Genomic DNA, 18,605 nt, shown 5'->3' with positions numbered 1-18,605 from the left:
ATAACCTTCTGTAAAAAACCAGCATGCCCTAAAAAACTCCTAATTGCCTTGACATCACTGGTGGGATAGTATTTTCAATTAGTTCTACTTAGCTCATATCAACCTCAATGCCTGGTGGAGAGACCTTGTGACCAAGGACTATTCCTCTTGTCACCATGAAGTGCATTTTTCCCAGTTTCAAGACCAAATTGGTCTCTTGGCATCTTTTCAATACCAAGGGCGGACGGTGTGTGTAGGCAACTAGGAAAGGAATCTCTGAATACGAGAAATCATCCATAAAAACTTCAATGAATTTTTCTAATCATATCCGAAAAGATAGACAGCATGCAGCGTTGGAAAGTTGCAGGTGCATTACATAGCCCAAATGGATGCGCCTATAGGCAAACACTCCATACGGACAAGTAAATGAGGTTTTCTCTTGGTCTCTGGATCAACCACTATTTGATTATATCCTGAATAACCGTCGAGGAAACAATAATATGCGTGCCCTGCAAGTCTTTCCAACATCTGATCCATGAATGGAAGGGGAAAATGGTCTTTTCGTGTAGCCTCATTGAGTTTTCTGTAGTCTATGCACATCCCGCCATCTCGTGACGGTCCTTGTAGGTATGAGTTCGTTCTTCTCATTAGTAACTACAGTGATTCCTCCCTTCTTGGGCACAACATGTATGGGGCTAACCTAAGGGCTGTCCGAATTGGGTATATGACCCCTCCTTGCCAAAGCTTCATAACCTCTTTCTGTACCACTTCCTTCATGATTGGGTTCAGCCTTCTTTGGGATTGAATGGATGGCTTAGCATCATCTTCCAACAGTATTTTATGCATGCATATGGCTGAACTGATTCCTTCAAGTCAGCAAGGGTCCATCTAATGGCATCCTTATGCTCCCGCAGCACCTTGAGTAGCTCGTCCTCTTGATCTTGACTGAGGGATGAATTTATGATCACTGGGTAGTTTTCATTTTCTCCTAGATATGCATATTGAGAGTGGGTGGCAGTGCTTTGAGTTCAAGTTTGGGTGCTTTGACTTGTCGTTCCCTTCCTTTGGTGCATCTGTTATGTATTTCTGCTTGGCCACCTCTTCATTGATCAGATTCTTCCTCCACAATTTTCTCGTCCTCTTCAGGTTCTTCTCTTCAAAATTCTCCTTGCACTTCATCCTCAAGTGCATCTACCTCATGCATTCCCCCAATTGTTCTAGTGGGTTACTCATGGCCTTGAACACATGAATGTCATCTTTTCATTTTGTAATCTCTCAGGGTGAGGTCATCCTTCTGAACATCAATGACAGCTCCAGCAGTGGCCAAGAATGGCCTTTCCAAGATGATGGAGGTCTTGGCGTCCTCCTACATGTCCAGCACCACAAAATCTGCTGGAAATATGAAATCTCCCACTTTTACCAGCAAATCCTCTACTATCCCGTGAGGGAATTTGAACGATCGGTCTGCCAGTTGGTGCACGAAATTGTGATGTCCAGGCTCAAACAATCCCTGGCAACGTGAGCAACTTAGTGCGCTGATCTCAATACATAATTGTCACAACTTCGATACAACTAACCAGCAAGTGCACTGGGTCGTCCAAGTAATACCTTACGTGAGTAAGGGTCGAATCCCACGGAGATTGTTGGTATGAAGCAAGCTATGGTCACCTTGTAAATCTCAGTCAGGTAGATATAAAGTAATGAAGATGTTTTTGAATAATAATATAGAATAGGGATAGAGATACTTATGTAAATCATTGGTAGAAATTTCAGATAAGCGAATGGAGATGCTTTTCGTTCCTCTGAACCTCTACTTTCCTGCTATCTTCATCCAATCAGTCTTACTCCTTTCCATGGCTGGCTTTATGTGATACATCACCACTGTCAACGGCTACTTTCGGTCATCTCACGGGAAAATGATCCAATGCCCTGTCACGGCACGGCTAATCGTCTGGAGGCATCACCCTTGCCAATGGCTTCATCTTATCCTCTCAGTGAATAATATGCTCACGCACCCTGTCACGGCACGGCTATTCATCTGTCGGTTCTCAATCATGCTGGAATAGGATTTACTATCCTTTTGCGTGTGTCACTAACGCCCTGCAATCGCGAGTTAGGAGCTCGTCACAGTCATTCAATCATTGAATCCTACTCGAATACCACAGACAAGGTTTAGACTTTCCGGATTCTCTTGAATGCCGCCATCATTCTAGCTTACGCCATGAAGATTCTGGTTAGGAGATCTAAGAGATACTCATTCTAGCTTATTTCATGTAGAACAGAAGTGTTTGTCAGGCACGCGTTCATAAGGGAGAAGGATGATGAGCGTCACACATAATCATCACCTTTATCACGTTCTTTGGTGCGAATGGATATCTTAGAAGTGAAATAAGATGAATTGAATAGAAAACAGAAGTACTTTGCATTAATCTTTGAGGAACAGCAGAGCTCCACACCTTAATCTATGGAGTGCAGAAACTCTACCGTTGAAAATACATAAGTGAAAGGTCCAGGCATGGCCGAGATGGCCAGCCCCCTTGATCTAAGAACAATGCGTTCAAAGATGATCCTAAGATCCTAAGATGATCAAAAGATGCCTAATACAATAGTAAAAGGTCCTATTTATAATAAACTAGCTACTAGGGTTTACATGAGTAAGTAATTGATGCATAAATCCACTTCCGGGGCCACTTGGTGTGTGTTTGGGCTGAGCCTGAGTGTGCACGTGCAGAGGCCATTTGTAGAGTTGAACGCCAGTTTTGTGCCAGTTTGGGCGTTCAACTCTGGTTTTGGATCCTTTTCTGGCGCTGGACGCCAGATTTGGGCAGAAGGCTGGCGTTGAACGCTAGTTTACGTCGTCAATGCTTGGCCAAAGTATGGACTATTATATATTGCTGGAAATCCCTGGATGTCCACTTTCCAACGCAATTGGAAGCGCGCCATTTCGAGTTCTGTAGCTCCAGAAATCCACTTTGAGTGGAGGGAGGTTAGAATCCAACAGCATCAGCAGTCCTTCTTCAACCTCTGAATCTGATTTCTGCTCAAGTCCCTCAATTTCAGCCAGAAAATACCTGAAATCACAGAAAAACACACAAACTCATAGTAAAGTCCAGAAATGTGAATTTAACACAAAATCTATTAAAAACATCCCTAAAAGTAACTAGATCCTACTAAAAACATACTAAAAACATTGTCAAAAAGCGTATAAATTATCCGCTCATCACAACACCAAACTTAAATTGTTGCTTGTCCCCAAGCAACTGAAAATCAAATAGGATAAAAAGAAGAGAATATACTATAAATTCCAAACTATCAATGAAACATAGCTGCAATCATATGAGCGGGACTTATAGCTTTTTGCCTCTTGAATAGTTTTGGCATCTCACTTTATCCATTGAGGTTCAGAATGATTGGCATCTATAGGAACTTCAGATTTCGAATAGTGTTATTGACTCTCCTAGTTCAGTATGATGATTCTTGAACACAGCTTCTTTATGAGTCTTGGCCGTGGCCCTAAGCACTTTGTTTTCCAGTATTACCACCGGATACATAAATGCCACAGACACATAATTGGGTGAACCTTTTCAGATTGTGACTCGCTTGCAAAGTCCCATTAGAGGTGTCCAGGGTTCTTAAGCACACTCTTCTTTTGCTTTGGACCTTGACTTTAACCGCTCAGTCTCAAGTTTTCACTTGACACCTACACGCACAAGCACATGGATAGGGACAGCTTGGTTTAGCCGCTTAGACCAGGATTTTATTCCTTTAGGCCCTCCTATCCACTGATGCTCAAAGCCTTGGGATCCCTTTTTATTTGCCCTTGCCTTTTGGTTTTAAGGGTTATTGGCTTTTTCTGCTTGCTTTTTCTTTTTCTTTATTATTATTTTTTTTCTATTTTTTTTCGCCCCCCCTTTTTTTTTTTCTGCAAGCTTTGTTCTTTGCTGCTTTTTCTTGCTTCAAAAATCGTTTTTATGATTTTTCAGATTATCAAATAACATGTCTCCTAGTCATCATTCTTTCAAGAGCCAACATATTTAACATTCTTAAACAACAACTTCAAAAGACATATGCACTGTTCAAGCATACATTCAGAAAACAAGAAGCATTGTCACCACATCAATATAATTAAGCTAAGTTCAAGGATAAATTTGAAACTCATGTACTTCTTGTTCTTTTGAATTAAAACATTTTTCATTTAAGAGAGGTGATGGATTCATAGGACATTCATAACTTTAAGACAAAGTTACTAACTACTAATGATCATGTAATGAAGACACAAACATAGATAAGCACATAACATAGAAACGAAAAACAGAAGAAACAAGAACAAGGAATGAATCCACCTTAGTGATGGTGGCGTTTCCTTCTTGAAGAACCAATTATGTCCTTGAGCTCTTCTATGTCTCTTCCTTGTCTTTGTTGCTCCTCCCTCATTGCTTTTTGATCTTCTCTTATCTCATGAAGCATGATGGAGTGCTCTTGATGTTCCACCCTTAGTTGTCCCATATTGGAACTCAATTCTCCTAGGGAGGTGTTGATTTGCTTCCAATAATTTTGTGGAGGAAAGTGCATTTGAGGCATTTCCGGGATCTCATGGTGATGAGCTTCATACGCCTCTTGAGCTCCATGAGTGGGCTCTCTTGCTTGCTCCATATTTTTCTTAGTGATGGGCTATTCCTCTTTAATGAGGATATCTCCCTCTATGTCAATCCCAGCTGAATTGTATAGGTGGCAAATAAGGTGAGGAAAGGCTAACCTTGCCATGGTGGAGGACTTGTCAGCCACCTTGTAGAGTTCTTGAGGTATAATCTCATGAACTTCCACCTCTTCTCCAATCATGATGCTATGGATCATGATGGCCCGGTCTATAGTAACTTCAGACCGGTTGCTAGTGGGAATGATTGAGCATTGAATAAACTCCAACCATCCTCTAGCTATAGGCTTGAGGTCCAATCTTCTTAGTTGAACCGGCTTGCCTTTGGAGTCAATCTTCCATTGAGCTCCTTCTACACATATGTCCATAAGGACTTGGTCCAACCTTTGATCAAAGTTGACTCTCCTTGTGTAGGGGCGTGCTTTCTCTTCCATGTATGGCAAATTGAACGCCAACCTCACATTTTTCGGACTAAAATCTAAGTATTTCCCCCGAACCATTGTAACATAGTTCTTTGGATCCGGGTTCTTACTTTGATCATGGTTCTTGGTGATCCATGCATTGGCATAGAACTCTTGAACCATTAGGATGCCGACTTGTTGGATGGGATTTGTTAGAACTTCCCAACCTCTTCTTTGAATTTCATGTCGGATCTCCGGATACATATTTCTTTTGAGTTTGAAAGGGACCTCAGGGATCACCTTCTTCTTGGCCACAACATCATAGAAGTGGTCTTGATGGGCTTTGGAGATGAACCTTTCCATCTCCCATGACTCGGATGTGGAAGCTTTTATCTTCCCTTTCCCTCTTCTAAAGGATTCTCCGGTCTTGGGTGCCATCAATGGTAATGGAAAAACAAAAAGCTTATGCTTTTACCACACCAAACTTAGAATATTGCTCGCCCTCGAGCAATAAACAAAAGAATAGAAGAAGAAGAAGAAGAAATATGGAGAGGGAGAGGGAGATGTGGTTTCGGCCAAGAGGAGTGTAGAGGGGTGTGTTGTGTGAATTTGATGAAGAATGGAGGTCTTTATATAGGGAAGGGAGGGCGGTTAAGGTTCGGCCATATGGGTGGGTTTGGGTGGGAAATTGGTTTTGAATTTTGAAGGTAGGTGGAGTTTATGAGGTAGGTTTATGGAGAAGAGTGGGTGGATGTGAGTGGTGAAGAGGTGATGGGGAAGAGAGTTTGAGGTGATTGGTGAAGGGTTTTTGGGTAAGAGTGTTTATGGGGTTATGTGAAAGAGAGTGGTGAGAAGAAGTGAGTGGAGGTAGGTGGGGATCCTGTGGGGTCCACAGATCCTGAGTGGGTCCTGTGGGGTCCACAGATCCTGAATGGATCCTGTGGGGTCCACAGATCCTGAGGTGTTCAAGGATTTACATCCCTGCACCCATTAGGCATGTAAAAATGCCTTTGTATTCAAATCTGGGCGTTCAGCGCCAGGTTGGTGGCCATTTTGGGCGTTCAACGCCCATCTGTGTGCCATTTCTGGCGTTGAACGCCAGAACCATGCTTGTTCTGGCGTTCAGCGCCCAGAAGCTGCCCATTTTGGGCGTTCAGCGCCAGAACCATGCTCTGTTCAGGCGCTGAACGCCAGACAGATGCTCCTCCAGGGTGTAATTTTTCTTCTGCTGTTTTTGATTCCGTTTTCAATTTTTATATTTATTTTGTGACTCCACATGATCATGAACCTAAGAAAACATGAAAAACAATAAAGATAAGAATTAGATAAACATTGGGTTGCCTCCCAACAAGCGCTTCTTTAATGTCAATAGCTTGACAGTGGGCTCTCATGGAGCCTCACAGATGTGCAGAGCTTTGTTGAGACTCTCCAACACCAAACTTAGAGTTTGGATATGGGAGTTCAACACCAAACTTAGAGTTTGGTTGTGGCCTCCCAACACCAAACTTAGAGTTTGACTGTGGGGGCTCGGGTTGACTCTGCTTGGAGAGAAGCTTTTTCTGCTTCCTCTCCATGGTTGCAGAGGGAGATCCTTGAGTTTTAAACACAAGGGACTTCTCATTCCATTGAAGGAATATTTCACCTCTGTCAGCATCAATCACAGCTCTTGCTGTGGCCAGGAAAGGTCTTCCTAGGATGATGGATTCATCCTCTTCCTTTCCAGTATCCAGGACTATGAAATCAGCAGGGATGTAAAGGCCTTCAACCTTTACTAACACGTCCTCTACTTGTCCATATGCCTGTTTTCTTGAGCTGTCTACCATCTCTAATGAGATTTTAGCAGCTTGCACCCCATAGATTCCCAGTTTCTCTATTACAGAGAGGGGCATGAGGTTTATTCCTGAACCAAGGTCACACAGAGCCTTAAAGATCATGGTGCCTATGGTGCAGGGTATTATGAACTTTCCAGGATCCTGTCTCTTCTGAGGCAATGTCAGTTGATCCAGATCACTTAGTTCATTGATGAACAAGGGAGGTTCAACTTCCCAAGTATCAATGCCAAATAATTTGGCATTCAGCTTCATGATTGCACCAAGAAACTTGGCAGTTTGCTCTTCAGTAACATCCTCATTCTCTTCAGAAGAGGAATACTCATCAGAGCTCATGAAGGGCATAAGGAGGTTCAATGGAATCTCTATGGTCGCTAGATGAGCCTCAGAGTCCTTTGGTTCCTCAGAGGGAAGCTCCTTATTGACCACTGGACGTCCCAGGAGGTCTTCCTCCTTGGGATTCACGTCCTCTCCTCTCCCCACAGGTTCGGCCATGGCGCTTATGTCAATGGCCTTGCACTCTCCTTTTGGATTCTCTTCTGTATTGCTTGGGAGAGTACTAGGAGGGATTTCAGTGATCCTTTTACTCAGCTGGCCCACTTGTGCTTCCAGATTTCTAATGGAAGATCTTGTTTCATTCATGAAACTTACAGTGGCCTTAGATAGATCAGAGACTGGATTTGCTAAATTAGAAGCATTTTGTTCAGAGTTCTCTGTCTGTTGCTGAGTTGATGATGGAAAAGGCTTGCTATTGCTAAACCTGTTTCTTCCACCATTATTAAAGCCTTGTTGGGGCTTTTGATCCTTCCATGAGAAATTTGGATGATTTCTCCATGTTGAGTTATAGGTGTTTCCATAAGGTTCACCTAAGTAATTCACCTCTGCTATTGCAGGGTTCTCAGGATCATAGGCTTCTTCTTCAGAAGATGCCTCTTGAGTACTGTTGGATGCAGCTTGCATTCCATGCAGACTCTGAGAGATCATATTGACTTGCTGAGTCAATATTTTATTCTGAGCCAATATGGCATTCAGAGTATCAACTTCAAGAACTCCCTTCTTCATAGGCGTCCCATTATTCACAGGATTTTTTTCAGAAGTGTACATGAACTGGTTATTAGCAACCATGTCAATGAGTTCTTGAGCTTCTGCAGGCGTTTTCTTTAGGTGAATGGATCCACCTGCAGAAGTGTCCAGTGACATCTTTGATAGCTCAGATAAACCATCATAGAATATATCCAGGATGGTCCATTCTGAAAGCATGTCAGAAGGACACTTTTTGGTCAACTATTTGTATCTTTCCCAAGCTTCATAGAGGGATTCACCTTCTTTCTGTCTGAAGGTTTGAACATCAGCTCTAAGCTTGCTCAGCTTTTGAGGAGGAAAGTACTTGGCTAAGAAAGCCGTGACCAGCTTATCCCAAGAGTTCAGGCTGTCTTTGGGTTGAGAATCCAACCATAATCTAGCTCTGTCTCTTACAGCAAAAGGGAAAAGCATGAGCCTGTAGACTTCAGGATCTACTCCATTAGTCTTAACAGTATCACATATCTGCAAGAATTCAGTTAAGAACTGAAAAGGATCTTCAGATGGAAGTCCATGAAACTTGCAGTTCTGCTGCATCAGAGAAACTAACTGAGGTTTCAGCTCAAAGTTGTTTGCTCCAATGGCAGGAATGGAGATGCTTCTTCCATGTAAATTGGAATTAGGTGCAGTGAAGTCACCAAGCATTCTCCTTGCATTGTTGTTGGGTTCGGCTGCCATCTCCTTTACTTGTTCGAAATTTTCAATCAAGTTGTCTCTGGATTATTGTAATTTAGCTTCTCTTAATTTTTTTTCAGAGTCCTTTCAGGTTCTGGATCAGCTTCAACAAGAATGCCTTTTTCTCTGTCCCTGCTCATAAGAAAGAGGAGAGAAAAAGAAAAGAAGAGGAATCCTCTATGTCACAGTAAAGAGGATCCTTATTGTTAGTAGAAGAAAAGAAGAAGAAATTCGAACACAGATAGAGGAGGGGGTTCGAATTTGGTGATGATGTGAGGAAGAGATGTTAGTAGATGAATAAATAAATAGAATAAGATGAGAGAGAAGGAGGGAATTTTCAAAAATTATTTTTGAAAAGGAGTTAGTGATTTTTGAAAATGGTTTTTGAAAAATGTTTAGTATTTTTTTCGAAATTTTTTTTGAAATCAAAAATAAAAATAAAAACAATTAGTTAATTAAAAAAGAAATTTTGAAAAAGAGGGAAGATATTTTCGAAAATTAGAGAGAGAGAGTTAGTTAGGTAGTTTTGAAAAAGTTAAGAAACAATCAAAAAGTTAGTTAGTTAGTTGAAACAAATTTTGAAAAGATAAGAAGTTAGGAAGTTAGAAAAGATATTTTGAAAAGATATTTTTGAAAAAGATAAGATAAGAAGATATTTTAGAAACTAATTTTGAAAAAGATTTGATTTTTAAAATCTCAATTAATGACTTGATTCACAAGAAATCACAAGATATGATTATAGAATTTAAAGTTTGAATCTTTCTTAACAAGCAAGTAACAAACTTCAAATTTTTTGAATCAAAACATTAATTGATTATGTTATTTTCGAAAATTTGATATAAAAATAAGAAAAAGATTTTTGAAAAATACTTTTTTTTTTTGAAATTTTCGAAAATAACCAAAAAATTTTGAAAAAGATTTGATTTTTGAAAAAGATTTTGAAAAAGATAAGATTTTCAAATTGAAAATTTGATTTGACTTATGAGAAACAATTTGATTTTTAAAAATTTTTGAAAAAGTCAACTCAATTTTCGAATTTGATGAGAGAAAAAGGAAAAGATATCTTTTTGATTTTTGAATTTTTATGATGCAAGAGAAAAACACTAAAAAGATGCAATGCATGAAATTTTTAGATCAAAACATGTGATGCATGCAAGAATGCTATGAACGTCAAGATGAACACCAAGAACACTTTGAATGCCAAGATGAACATCATAGACACAATTTTGAAAAACCTTTAATGCAAAGAAAACATGCAAGACACCAAACTTAGAATTCTTTAATGCTTACGCACTAAGAATTCAAGAATGCATATGATAAACATGAAAAGACACAAAACAAAAAATCATCAAGATCAAACAAGAAGACTTACCAAGAACATCTTGAAGATCATGAAGAACACTATGAATGCATGAAATTTTCGAAAAATGCAAGATGCATATGCAATTGACACCAAACTTATGATATGACTCAAGACTCAAACAAGAAACATGAAATATTTTTTATTTTTATGATTTTCTAATTTTTTTGGATTTTTTTTCGAAGAATTAATTGAAAAAAAGGAAAATAAGGATTCCAAAATTTTTAATATGAATTCCAGGAATCTTGCATTCTTAGTCTAAAGCTTCAGTCTAGGAATTAGACATGGCTCACTAGCCAGCCAAGCTTTCAAAGAAAGCTCCAGTCCAAAACACTAGACATGGCCAATGGCCAGCCAAGCTTCAGCATTTTAACATCAGAGTATATTGATCTTGATAACAAATTGCTGCTCATCATTTATCAAGTATGTAACTTACCTCTGATGGTTTGGAAGCCTCAGTCCAAAAGAATTTAGACATGGCTTTACAGCCAGCCAGGCTTCACATGCTTCATGAAACACTAGAATTCATTCTTAAAAATCTTGAATAAAATTTTTGAAAACATTTTTATAATTTTTTTTTTCGAAAACAGATGAGAAAATTTTAGAAATATTTTTGAAAAATTTTTGAAAATAAAATAAAAAGAAAATTACCTAATCTGAGCAACAAGATGAACCGTCAGTTGTCCAAACTCAAACAATCCCCGGCAACGGCGCCAAAAACTTGGTGCATGAAATTGTGATGTCCAGGCTCAAACAATCCCTGGCAACGTGAGCAACTTGGTGCGCTGATCTCAATACATAATTGTCACAACTTCGATACAACTAACCAGCAAGTGCACTGGGTCGTCCAAGTAATACCTTACGTGAGTAAGGGTCGAATCCCACGGAGATTGTTGGTATGAAGCAAGCTATGGTCACCTTGTAAATCTCAGTCAGGCAGATATAAAGTAATGAAGATGTTTTCGAATAATAAATAATAGAATAGGGATAGAGATACTTATGTAAATCATTGGTAGAAATTTCAGATAAGCGAATGGAGATGCTTTTCGTTCCTCTGAACCTCTGCTTTCCTGCTATCTTCATCCAATCAGTCTTACTCCTTTCCATGGCTGGCTTTATGTGATACATCACCACTGTCAACGGTTACTTTTGGTCATCTCACGGGAAAATGATCCAATGCCCTGTCACGGCACGGCTAATCGTCTGGAGGCATCACCCTTGCCAATGGCTTCATCTTATCCTCTCAGTGAATAATATGCTCACGCACCCTGTCACGGCACGGCTATTCATCTGTCGGTTCTCGATCATGCTGGAATAGGATTTACTATCCTTTTGCGTCTGTCACTAATGCCCTGCAATCGCGAGTTAGGAGCTCGTCACAGTCATTCAATCATTGAATCCTACTCGGAATACCACAGACAAGGTTTAGACTTTCCGGATTCTCTTGAATGCCGCCATCATTCTAGCTTACGCCACGAAGATTCTGGTTAGGAGATCTAAGAGATACTCATTCTAGCTTATTTCATGTAGAACAGAAGTGTTTGTCAGGCACGCGTTCATAAGGGAGAAGGATGATGAGCGTCACACATAATCATCACCTTCATCACGTTCTTTGGTGCGAATGGATATCTTAGAAGTGAAATAAGATGAATTGAATAGAAAACAGAAGTACTTTGCATTAATCTTTGAGGAACAGCAGAGCTCCACACCTTAATCTATGGAGTGCAGAAACTCTACCGTTGAAAATACATAAGTGAAAGGTCCAGGCATGGCCAAGATGGCCAGCCCCCTTGATCTAAGAACAATGCGTTCAAAGATGATCCTAAGATCCTAAGATGATCAAAAGATGCCTAATACAATAGTAAAAGGTCCTATTTATAATAAACTAGCTACTAGGGTTTATATGAGTAAGTAATTGATGCATAAATCCACTTTCGGGGCCCACTTGGTGTGTGTTTGGGCTGAGCCTAAGTGTTGCACGTGCAGAGGCCATTTGTGGAGTTGAACGCCAGTTTCTGTGCCAGTTTGGGCGTTCAACTCTGGTTTTGGATCCTTTTCTGGCGCTGGACGCCAGATTTGGGCAGAAGGCTGGCGTTGAACTCCAGTTTACGTCGTCAATTCTTGGCCAAAGTATGAACTATTATATATTTCTGGGAAGCCCTGGATGTCTACTTTCCAACGCAATTGGAAGCGCGCCATTTCGAGTTCTGTAGCTCCAGAAAATCCACTTTGAGTGCAGGGAGGTCAGAATCCAACAGCATCAGCAGTCCTTCTTCAACCTCTGAATCTGATTTTTGCTCAAGTCCCTCAATTTCAGCCAGAAAATACCTGAAATTACAGAAAAACACACAAACTCATAGTAAAGTCCAGAAATGTGAATTTAACATAAAAACTAATGAAAACATCCCTAAAAGTAACTAGATCCTACTAAAAACATACTAAAAACAATGTCAAAAAGCGTATAAATTATCCGCTCATCACAGTTGTAGGGCCATTTTTGTTGGTTTAGCCTCCTCAATTTTCATCTTTCTCATCATAGCTACTGACATCAAATTAATGCTGGCCCCTAAGTCACAAAGAGCCTTCTCTACTGTGATTTCTCCTATAATACAAGGGATCTGAAAACTCCCAGGATCCTTTAGTTTCTGGGGTAGTTTATGCTGAATGATAGCACTACACTCTTCGGTTAGTATCACAGTCTCATTGTTCTTCCAGCTTCTCTGCTTAGTCATTAGCTCCTTCAAAAACTTGGCATAGAGTGGCATTTGTTCTATGGCTTCAGCAAAGGGTATGTTGATTTGTAGTTTCTTGAAGATTTCCAAAAATCTCAAGAACTGGTTGTCATCTTCCTTTTTCTTCAATAGCTGGGGATATAGAGCTCTTGAGATGTTCAGTTGTGGCATCCCTTTTTCTTTCTACGGACTTGGCGTGGAAGGTTGAACTCCATCTTGCTCTTCTCCCTTTTCCTTTGAGCCTTCTTCTTGTGGTTTTTGGGACAGTTCCTTCAGTTTCTTCCCACTCCTAAGTGTGATAGCTTGACACTCCTCCCTTTTGCTTGAATTGGCATCATAGCAAAGGTTGTGCTTAGGAAGCTGCTTAAATAGATAGCTAATTTGTGTCTCCAGTTTCTTGATGGCAGCATTTTGATTCTGCATGTTTGACTGCACTTCCTCTCTGAATGCTTTACTGTTTCGAATGTCTTTGCATACTCCTTCAATTAAGGTTTCGATCTTAGAGAGCTTGTCATCAATTGATGGGTGATTCGGAGCAGATGTTCTGTTTTGGTTTTGATAGGCGTGTGGAGAAGTATTGTTGTGGGGGTTGTAACGTCTCTGGTCTTGGTTTTGATCTTGCTCACTTCCCCACCCAAAGTTTGGGTGGTTTCTCCATCCAGGGTTGTAGGTCTTGGAGTATGGATCATAGTTTTTCCTTGGTGAATTCCCAATGTAGTTGGCTTGCTCCTGACTACCATCTGCTTTTTCATTCACTCCTTCTTGGGTTGTTGATGAAGTGGAGATTGCTGCTACTTGGTTCATCTCCATCTTCTTGGTGAGGTCAACCAGCTGCTGAGTAATGAGCTTGTTTTGGGCCAACAGAGCATCTATATTGTTTAGCTCCATTACTCCTCTTCTGTTCCCTCTTTCGGAAGCATAGAAGTAGTCATTCTCTGCTACTATTTCAATAACATATATGGCTTCCTCAATAGTCTTCTTCTTGTTCAAAGATCCTCCGGATGAATGGTCTACGGCCTTCTTTGACTCATAAGAGAGCCCTTCATAGAAAATGTGCAGCTGCACCCATTCGTTGAACATATCTGGTGGGCACCTCCTTGTTAGGTCTTTAAACCTCTCCCATGCTTCATATAGAGTCTCACCATCTTGTTGCCTGAAAGTTTGGACCTCAGCTCTCAGCCTATTGATTCGTTGAGGAGGGTAAAATCTTGCTAAGAATTTGTTCACCACGTCTTCCCAAGTTGTCAAGCTTTCCCTTGGGAAAGATTCCAGCCACTTGGCTGCTTTGTCCCTAAGTGAGAATGGAAATAAGAGCAGTCTATAGGCATCATGATGAACACCATTAGATTCACTATGTCACATATTCTCAGGAAGGTGGTTAAATGTTGATTGGGGTCTTCTTGAACATCTCCTCCAAACGAACAGTTGTTCTAAACAAGGGTGATGAGCTGTGGTTTAAGTTCAAAGTTGTTGGCATGAATTGTTGGCTTTTGGATGCTACTTCCACAATTGCCTGGGTTTGGATTGATGTAAGAGCCCAAAACTCTTCTATCCTCCCTAGCATGATTTGCTCTACCTCCTTCCCCATGGTTGTGATCCTCTTCTTCATGATGGTTTTCCATGTTGTCTTCCATGTTTGTTTCAAAGAATTCCTCTTTTTCCTCAGCACCAACCACTTTCTTTCCTCTTGCCTCCCTCCTTGATCTAAGGAAGGTCCTCTCAGGTTTAGAATCGAAGGAAGTTGAACCCCCGCTTCTTCTCCCTATCATACAACCATCAAGTGTAAGCAAGAAAAGATAGGTGCAGAAAGTATTTGTGTTAGAATTACTGTTAGTTGTGGGTGATGCAATATATCAAACAGTTAGTGGGTTAGCAAACAGAATTGAAAATAACAAAGAAAAACAAAAAAAATAAAGGGGGAAGGGAAGAAGTTTAACTAAAACAGAAAGTAAATCACTCAAACAGAAAACAAAATTCACAGAATAAAAATGCTCAATCTAGCGATCTTCCAATTTAATCATTGTTGATGCACAATCAATCCCCGGCAACGGCGCCATAAACTTGATGCACGGAAAACTTGTCTCGCAACAAATCTCCCTTCGGCAAGTGTACCGAATTTGTCGTCAAGTAAAAACTCACAATAGTGTGAGGTCGAATCCCACAGGGATTGATTGATCAAGCAACTTTAATTAGAAGAATGTTCTAGTTGAGTGAATCCAGAATTTGGGTTGAGAGTTGCAGAAAATAAAATGGCGGGAATGTAAATAACAGAAAAGTAAATGCTAGAATTAAAGGACTAGAAGTAAATGACTGAAAATAAATTGTAGAATTGTAAATGGGAATGGGGGATTTGCTCATAAAAGTAAATGGCAGAAATTAAAGAGAATGGGTAAGATCAGAAATGGAGAGTTCATTAGGCTTAGGAGATGTTGCAATTTTCCGGATCAAGTTCATTTTCATCTCTTCCTCAATCAATGCACTCATTGATCTCCTTGGCAATCTTAATTGATTGAATTACAATTTCTTGCAATTCAATCTCTCAAATCTTGATCAATAGCCAATTCCTTGGTCAATTGCTCATGAGAAGAGATAAAGTATGGTCACTGATTATACCACATGCATTTCCCAAATCAAGTATTGAGAGGGTTATAGTCACATACCCATCCAAACCCAATTTGGTCCAGCATGAGAAAGCATTTCTAGCTTGATCTCTTCATTCCTCTTTCAAGGTTCAGAAGAGATCCAAGTTTGAATAGCTTCTTTTCTAAGATAACTACTCAATTGGATAAAGATCGAAAGCTTTCAAGTAAAATCAAGAGAAAAGATAGAAGAAGAATAATGAAAATTAGTATTGCTCCATCAAATTACAACAGAGCTCCCTAACCCAATGAAAGGGGTTTAGTTGTTCATAGCTCTCGAAAATGAAAACAGAGATGGAGAATACATCAAAAAACTAGAAATAGCAGAGAAGGTAAAATACAGAGAGTAGTTCCCTTTTTCTAACTTCCAGAACTCCTCAACAATTCAAAGCTACTCCTATATATACTACTTCTCTCAGCTTCTAGTTGGCTCTTCAAGTCTTGGGCCTTTGGATCTTGAGTTTGGAGCAGTTCTCTTCTTCATTTGGGCTTGGCTTTACCTGCAGAGAGAAAATGTGAAGTGGGCAGAAACTTTAGCTCAGGACGTTAGGGGTGTTAACGTTTAGTGAAAATATAAGTTTGAGAACGTTAGTGACAATCAACTTTCTCACTAACGTTACTAAGTAAAAGCCACGTTAACTTCAACGTTAGTGGCATAAACGTTGCCACTAACGTTGCCTCTAAGTCCTTCGCACACGTTATTGAGACTTAACATTTCCAATAACTTTGAAAAGCCCCTTTTGTTCCCACGTTAGAGCCCACGTTAACTTAGTTAATGTGGCTCTTTAACGTGGGCTTGCCATCCTTCGAGAACGTTAGTGACACTCAACATTGTCACTAACGTTCCAAGGTGCCCCTATGCCTCACGTTAGAGTCCACATTAACTAGGTTAACGTGGCTTCTAACATGGCCATGCTTAGCCATCCCCAACGTTAGTGACAATGTTGAGTGTCACTAACGTTGGCCATTCTTTCACTCATCAACGTTAGCTTCCACGTTAACTTAGTTAACGTGGAAGTTAACGTGGCTCCTTGGGGGGTTGTGTGGTTGCTTCCAACGTTAGTGACAATGTTGGGTGTCACTAACGTTGTTGACCATGCTTGCTTCTTACGTTAGCTCCCACGTTAACCAAGTTAACATGGGAGTTAACGTGTTATGTTTCTCCTTAAGCCAACGTTAGTGACAATGTTGAATGTCACTAACGTTGGCATTTCTCCCCCTTTCTAACGTTAGAGGCCACGTTAACTAAGTTAACGTGGACTCTAACGTGGCCACTTATGAGCATTTGCCAACGTTAGTGACAATGTTAAGTGTCACTAACGTTGGCTCAACTTCCCTTCTCCACGTTAGAGTTCACGTTAACTTAGTTAACGTGACTCTTAACGTGGTCAATGATGGCTTTAAGAGCGTTATTGGCAATCACTTTTCTCATTAACTTTGCAAGTTACCTCCCATTCCTTGCTTCCTTTGGTCCTGAAATCAAGCAATAGAGCGCATCAAAGTTCTAGTCCAAGTCATGGGCAATGCAACATACAATTTGTCACTAAACTTATGCAAAATCCTCATGAAATAATGTAAAATGCACAATGTATTCTTGAATCAAGGAGTAAGTGAATATCTACCCAAAACTAGCTTATTTCCTAAAGAAATGCATGAAACTAACCTAAAAACAGTAAAGAAAAGGTTAGTGAAACTGGCCAAGATGCCCTGGCATCATCAGGTAAAGGATCAAGCTCGGGTGGTAACACAGGAACACCCCACTCATCAAGGACAAAGGGTGCAGGAGGTGCCTCATGGATATGCTGGGCAGGTATAGGCTCATCAGGTAGAGGAGGTTCAGGTGGAGGAGGATAGTCAGGTGGAGGTGGCATCTGCTCCTCAGGATGAGGTATCCCAGGTCCGCCGGGGTGTAACCAAGATAAAGGAAAGTCATAGGGTGCATCAGGATTAAAGTATGCTGTCCTAATAGGGTACTGGAAAGATCTACCACGAACTACATAATTACGGATACGAGGTACCGCACAGTAGATGTAATACTCGCCACGCACCGGGTCCTCGTGGATGTACGGTGGATCAATCTCGTAGAATAGGACTCCCGTGTCCATCTGTAGAGGTGTAAGGGGTAAGAACTGGGGAGTTCTTAGTAAGGTCGGGGTTTACAGTTAAGTTCGTTTATAATGTCCGTGGTCATAGAAGTATAAATAAATATAGAGTAATATGTACATAACAGCAACATAAACTAACACATGAACAAGAGAGAAAATAGGAAGTAAATGCACATTCACACATTAATATGCAATCACACAGTTATGCTCAAACAAACAAGGAATAGAACAAGAACACAAGAAGATAAGCAATAAATAATGCACAAACAAGTATGATGCATGTCTGTCCCTACTGCAGGTAATGAGCTCATTTGTCGGTTTCGACCCGCACCCGACGCAATCCGACCCTCCAAGTCAGATAAGTCCTTCCCAGAACTTAATCCCAGATTAAGTACCGCATACCCTCTACCAAGTGCTCTCGACTTGCAGGGCTGGTATTTGCTCAGGTCTCAATATACCGCAGGTATGAAAGTCAGGCCTCTACCAAGCATTCAGCTTGCAGGGCTGGTACTACTCTACCGCAGCCTGTCTGGGAAGCAACATCACAATACGGGCGTCCCCGCACAACATTCACAAGCATTGCCCGAAGGCTCATAATTCACATATAACCATACTTTCCATCATTTAGCAATCATCATAAATCAAGCATTACAACATCACAGAAAGCTCATTTTACAATTTTCTATTTACTCTGTAAGGTCAGGTACACAGCTATATCACTTTTAACTCCTTTTCTTTTTAACTTAAACACAGGTTTCAAAATCTTGTTTCTTTACCTCATATACCTCTATATCTTCTCTTATACCTCTTCTTAGGTGTTTAGTAAAGGAAATTAGAGAATTCTGGACTCAAATCTGCCTTCTTGAGGCTTTCAGGGAAAACTATCTTTTTATCAATATTTTATTATTATTAATAAAATAATAATATTATTAAAATAATATTATTAATAAAATAATATATTAATATTTTATTATTAAAATAATAATATTTTATTTAACTTTCAAAAATTGCATTTTGACTCCCGGACTTCTTGGAAATTGCACTTTGACCCCTATAACTTTTAATATTTGCACTTTAGCCCCTCAACTTTTGATTAATTAATTTTCAACCCCAAACTTTTTAATAATTGCATTTTGACCCCAAAACTCCTT

General features: G+C 40.1%; 2 non-coding genes across 2 annotated transcripts; both read left to right on the top strand.

Annotated features, from left to right (window-relative positions):
• Positions 1-8,117: 8,117 nt before the first annotated feature.
• On the top strand, positions 8,118-8,225 carry LOC112760652 (small nucleolar RNA R71). Its single transcript, XR_003181083.1, has one exon. It is a non-coding gene; the product is annotated as a small nucleolar RNA R71 (small nucleolar RNA).
• A 5,560-nt stretch (positions 8,226-13,785) lies between these two features.
• On the top strand, positions 13,786-13,892 carry LOC112761672 (small nucleolar RNA R71). Its single transcript, XR_003182056.1, has one exon. It is a non-coding gene; the product is annotated as a small nucleolar RNA R71 (small nucleolar RNA).
• The last annotated feature ends 4,713 nt before the right edge of the window (positions 13,893-18,605 follow it).

The sequence above is a fragment of the Arachis hypogaea genome, chromosome 16 (genome assembly GCF_003086295.3).
Source record: "Arachis hypogaea cultivar Tifrunner chromosome 16, arahy.Tifrunner.gnm2.J5K5, whole genome shotgun sequence".
In the NCBI taxonomy this organism is placed as follows: Eukaryota; Viridiplantae; Streptophyta; class Magnoliopsida; order Fabales; family Fabaceae; genus Arachis; species Arachis hypogaea.
The sequence above is the reverse complement of the archived record's forward strand: the minus strand, read 5'-3'. Positions and strand labels throughout refer to the sequence as shown.